Source organism: Rattus norvegicus, chromosome 1 (assembly GCF_036323735.1).
Source record: "Rattus norvegicus strain BN/NHsdMcwi chromosome 1, GRCr8, whole genome shotgun sequence".
Taxonomy (NCBI): Eukaryota; Metazoa; Chordata; class Mammalia; order Rodentia; family Muridae; genus Rattus; species Rattus norvegicus.
Genome location: NC_086019.1, coordinates 267,162,149 through 267,168,267, shown reverse-complemented (window position 1 = coordinate 267,168,267; position 6,119 = coordinate 267,162,149). Strand labels below are relative to the sequence as shown.

At 45.6% G+C, this 6,119-nt stretch overlaps 1 protein-coding gene across 4 annotated transcripts in view; it reads right to left on the bottom strand.

Moving 5' to 3' along the window:
• Atrnl1 (attractin like 1) overlaps window positions 1-6,119 on the bottom strand; it is a 540,797-nt gene that overhangs the window by 48,580 nt on the left and 486,098 nt on the right. The gene's annotated exons all lie outside the window — the stretch shown is intronic.

Here is a 6,119-nt window from a genome sequence, read left to right as displayed (position 1 = left end):
CTGGGGAAGAGAGAACACATTTTGAAAAAAAAAAAACCCATTAATGCCGGAGGCAGAAGGTGCCCTCTGCTGCCCACACACCCTGATTTGTAACCTTTAAAGTCAAACAAGGGTTTCTAAGGCATGCCGCCAGTCCCCCGTTAGCATTGGTAGTAAAAGGCACCACCTGAGGTTAAACACAGTGACCGCCTCCAACTTGACAGCCGTAACTCTAATACCCACACTGAATATTCTTCTCATCAGAAACCTCCCTCAGCTCTAATTTGGCACAGAGGCAAGCAGGCCGTTGAGCAAACCTGTAAACTGAAGATGTCAGGCACTAAAAGGTACCATTAAGCTGATGAAATACCTCTGCATGGAAGGAGGCATCATTACGGGGCCGTATTTCTTGGTACCTAAAGTTTATTGGCTCATTCTCCAAACCTGACAGTGTCCTTCATGAACTATCAAACATATCATAACACAAGCTATTAAAGGAGATAGGAAGTGTGTGTTTCTCTAAACCATCTTTTCTCGTAGCAAGTAAACTAACTGAACTTGGAAACAAATGACAAGAAATGCAGCAAGAGGCAATCTTCAAAAATGATCGGGGGGGGGGATTCTGAAGGCGCCGTGAGCATATTAAAGCCCTTTCTGCATATTTGAGCAAATCACAGCTTGGGTGTGATGGATCCTGGTGGTGAATGAGGAGGGGAGACCACTGAGTGCTCACTCAGACGTCTTCCTGCTCAAAAGATAATAAACATTAATCACATTAGAGTTGATGAAAAATGAGACCCCTCAACTCCCTGGTCCATACTTAATCGGCTCTGTACTCTTGATCCAGCACCGACCGACACTCGGTGTGCTCTGTGGTCTGCCTCCCATGGGCATGGCTACACAGAGACAAATGGGGTTCTAGAAACCTGTATGGCTTTTGTGTATCAGGCACCCTCATACTTTAATGCTCTGACCGCATATAAAGTTAAGCCCAAACCCAGCTCAGGTACAAACATGGGTGACTGTTTATATCAAAGGAAAAGGAAGAGGCTTGGTGGCCATTGTCTCAGCCAGAAAACTGCCTGTGCTCTTCTTGCCTTGCTCACACACACACCCTGAAGCCACACCACCCAAAGCAACACTGGTCAGTTGGAGAACAGCACCTCTGCCTTAGAATATGTCCCCTGATTAAACACACATGTTCTTTAGAATATGGATGCCACCCTAGTGAAACTCCCGAGTGTGCTCCTCTGGGACAGGCCAGGTTGAGGGGATTCTGGTGGGCAGATGACTCATGGCACACTCGTGGACTCAGGGTTTCATAACCTGTGGCATGGAGCTGGGGGTCAGCGTGCAGGTCTTAGGACCGACAGCTTGAGCCTACGTCTGAAGGCAGATAGCCAGGAGTCATGTGATCCACACCAAGACATAAGCGCACACAGAGCTAAGAGTGCCCGCCCTGCAGAATGTTGTGAGAATTATGGTGGAGCGGTAGATGTTAAACATCCATACGCTGTCTAGCACACAGACATTATTCTGAACACTTTAATGTCACTGTGCCAGAGAAAACCACGGCATTACATAAGCTGACCTTCTAGTGAGTGAGCAAGTTGTTGATCACATTGGTCGCCGCTGCGCAAATCTATCAGCAGGAATGAGACTGCAACAGGCTAGGAGAGTCATCAGCCAGGGCTGCTCTGAATCTGCCTCTGCCTCCCTTTCTACTCCTATCCTCCAGGTTCTTCAACCACCCATGCAAACCAACAATTAGCAGCCAACTAACTGTCAGGCAGGGTAAAGCTGAACACGTCAGAGAGAGTAACTCAGGAGTTACTCTGATGTGTCAGGCTTTGCTGCCGTGGACAAATTTCCAACCCAAACTCGTTAAGGGGAAAGAGAACTTATTTTGGTTCATGGTTTCAAGGGTTTCACACCAAAGTTGGCTGGCCTGTGGGAAAGCAGAATATCACAAAAGAAGGGCAGAGAAACAGCTCACACAATGGCCGCCAGGAGGCAGAAATACAGGATAAAGGAAACAACCTACTTTCCCTCTCCTTCACTCTTCCAGAGCCTGTCCTATTGGCTGATTATTACTACAATATCTATTAAAATCTATATTCTATAATTACAGAACAAGACAACAATAAATTCCATGAGCGCCTGTCCTATTGGCTGATTATTACTATGATATCTATTAAAATCTATATATCTATAATTATAGAACAAGACATTAATAAATTCCATGTCAGTACGTAAGGAGGGCTTCACTGGGAGAGCCATGTGGTTTTCATGCAGTTTGGGCGTTTGCTAGCCATGTGACAGCCAAAGAGGAGAGCAGCCTGCTCTATGTGGATGAGCTGCTTGTGACTAGAGGAACAGTTGCTTATATTACAACCCGTATCACACCACCATCATCCACACAGCAGGAAGTAACATGGTCAGATTATTGTGTGAGGTCAGAACAGGGATGACCCGACTGAGAAGCTTAGAGAAGGTTCTCTGAGGAAGATGTAGTCAAGCCGGGATCTCGAGGACACGGGAGACGTACACAGTGAGTGCACAGTGCTGAGGGAGTGGAGTCTGAGGAGGTTTCTCCCATCGAGAATATGGTCCTACACAGGCATGAAGGGTGTGATATCAATCAACACACTGAAAATTTTTATCTTTGTTATACAGGCCATGGCAACTCATGAGAATGTTTTATGCAAGATGGTGAGAAGACACGATATATGCACCGAGGAGTACCCTGTTGTTCACAGGATATAGATGGGAGGTTATGGACGGAAGGAGGGGTTGATCATGAAGACAATGGAGAGAGAGGGGGGGTGACTTTAATTCTTTTTAAACCTTAATTTTAATGATGGTTCTTAAACCCCTTAACCTCCCTTCTAGCCCACCACCCACCAGGGGTAGTAGAAAAGAAAGGCTATGGGGAAGTGGGCCCATTTAGAAATGGTTTTGTGGAGAAAATCCCACCTGTGTTGTCAGGCACAGGTCAGCAGTGGCAGCTCGATCCACTGGATCAACTAGTAAACACTTCACAGATACACCAAGAGTCTAATTTGGTAGAGTTGGGATAACACACACAAATCAGCAGTGGCAACACTACCTAGCAGAAACAGTCAGGCCTCAGCCTTGGCACAAGCCAGTAGGAGGGACCAGGGCCAACAGGAACTCCAGAGAAAGTTCTCGGCTGTGTCTCTCTCGACAAAACTAAGATCAACGAAGACTTGAGACCAACAACTGTTACACAACTAACTGGAGTAAAAAAAACCAAATCTGAGACCAGTGCTGTGGTCTGAACGTTTGTGTACCCTAAACTCACAGATTAAAGTCTGACCTCAGAGGGGGCGGTGAACATTAATTAGATCAGGGAGATGTGTAGGGGTGGTGCTGATGCTAAGGTCCTGTACTCCAACTGGTTCTTGATCTGTCAGTAAAGAAGCCATGGGCCAATTACTGGGTGGAAGGAATAGGCGGAACTTCCAGGTCCCTGGAGGAAAAAAAGCTCAGGAGGGAAGAGTTTGCCAGGCTTCTGATGGAGAGAAGTTGACCAGACTTGTGAAATCTCGAAAGGGAGTGGCCATGCAGGTTGCTCCTACAGGTGGGGATGTAACTGAGCAACTAAATTTAGGGCAGGTGGGAGGGGCAGAGATAGGAATATTAATTAACAAGGGCACACTTTTCCAGGTGGGAGAGAGTAGCATCCAGCACTTGGGTTAGAAGGCAGGTTGAAAACGAGCAGAGTGTGTGTGTGTGTGTGTGTGTGTGTGTGTGTGTGTGTCTGTGTGTGTGTGTGTGTCTGTGTGTGTCTGTGTGTCTGTGTGTGTGTCTGTGAGTGTCTGTGTCTGTGAGTGTATGTGTGTGTTTTATCCACAGATTCAAGGGAAGCTGGGTGAAGACTGGTAGTGGCCTGTTCCTGGAGCTTAGGCAGGATAGCAAAAAGCTACACACAACATAGATGGAGGCCTTGTGATGAGTTTAGTGCTGTGTAAAGGGTCTGGAGACCTGCCCTGCTTCACCCAGCACGTGAAGACATAGTGAGATTTCCTTCTGATAGGTGAGCTCAACAGAAACTGACCCTGCTCCTGCTTTGGTTTTCAGCGACACTCAGGAGAGGCATGAAAAGATAGAGGCCTTTGGTTTTTGGGCCACCCATATTTAAAGTGTTCTGTTATAGGAACTCAAATGAGCTAAAGCAAAGCCACTGCACTTGAGGTAACTTCGGGAGAGCCAGGAGGATGAAGTGGTGAGGCAGCCAGCTCCCTCGTTCTTAGAACAGCGGATATGAGCTCAGCTCACCTGGAGACCATGTTAAGATGCTTACTCTGGTCCAGGAGGTTTGAGATGGAGTCTGTATTTCTAAATTACTCATAGACACTGGCAATGTATGAACAATGCACACGGCACTTATGCCATAAATGTTTGTAAGAGGAAAACCATGAAAAGTACCAAACAAATCTAAGGGCCACACTAAGAAAATGTAACTTGAAGAATCTGCTCTCCTGATTTATAGGAATGTCAAAGCCTCAGACTATAACATTTGAGAGCATCCTTAGTATCTCAGAAATCTCTCTCTAAAAAACCCAATTTATTATAAATGTACTAAATTTATATATAAATCTATGCATAGTGATGTCATGATGAGAACAACCACCACAACAACCACAACAAGCACCACAACAACCACAACTACAACCACAACTATAACCACCACCACAAGCACAGCAACAATCACAACAATAACAACAAATACCCAGGTCTGATTAGAGAGAAACTAATAGACCTCTGTCTTGGTTAGGGTTACTACTGTTGACAAAACACTGTGACCAAAAGCAAGGTGGGGAGGAAAGGGTTTATTCGGCTCACACTTCCATATCCTAGTTCATCACTGAAGGGAGTCAGGACTGGAACTCAAACAGGAAAGGAACCTGGAGGCAGGAGCTGATGCAGAGGACATGGAGGGGTGCTGCCTACTCGCTTGCTCCCCCTGGCTTGCTCAGCCTGCTTTCTTATAGGACCCAGGACCACAACGAACTGGGTCTTCCCCATCGATCACTGATTTAGAAAAAAGTCCTGCAGTTGGATCTTTCAGAGGCGTTTCCTCAGTTGAGGCTCCCTCCTCTCTGATGACTCTAGCTTGTGTCAAGTTGACAGAGACTAACAGTATACACATCATACCAGCACACACTAGACATAGACAGACAGACAGACAGACAGACAGACAGACAGACAGACACACACACACACACACACACACACACCAAGAAAGCCATCAAATAGACAAAAATGATCATTGCAACGCATCAGGTCACAGCAGTCTTATGAATGTTCAAGGTGGGCGTCAGATTTAACTGCTAAGGACATAACTTCACCCAGCCTCCTTCTCCAAGAAGAATGAGATCATCCTGGGGATAGAGTAATTTAAGAACATTGTTTGGAATGGATGATCTTTGTGATGCTTTCAGGAAAATATTCTTTCAGAGGACTGTCATTCGATGATTGCAGTGACAGATCTCCACAGGGCTGGGGAGACGACCCAAGTGGGAAAGTTCTGTTGTAAAAGTATAAGGACACAAGTCCGGTTCCCCGCACTTGTGTAGAAGTCAGGCACACTTTTTACCCCAATTCTGGGGAGGTAGAGACGAGATCTCTGGGATTTGCTGGCCAGCTGGCCTAGCCTGCTCAGTGAGGTCTAAGTCACAGAAACCTTGTTTCAAAATATAGGGTGGGCAGTTCCTTTGGAACAACACCTGAGACTGTCCTCTGGTCTCTATACATATGTGTAGACAGGCGTTTACACGCATGTATCAATATGTGTGTACCTGCACATAAATAGACACACATAAATAAACAGAAACCAAGCAAAACTATTAGGAACTATGAGCATTACGATGCATATTATGGAAAACACTTGGCTGAAATGCTCATGATGCAATACTGTAAAGAAGAAAGATATGGTATCACATGGGTGTGTGTGTGCATATGTGCAGTGAGGTTACATCGGAAAAGAGATTCCAACTATAGACGACGAAGAGTTAATAGCACCGTGAGATTATACGTGATTTTGATTGTTTCTCTGAATAGTTTGAAATATTTAATAGACTTTCTCTGGCGCATTTTCATCTGTGCTGTGATCA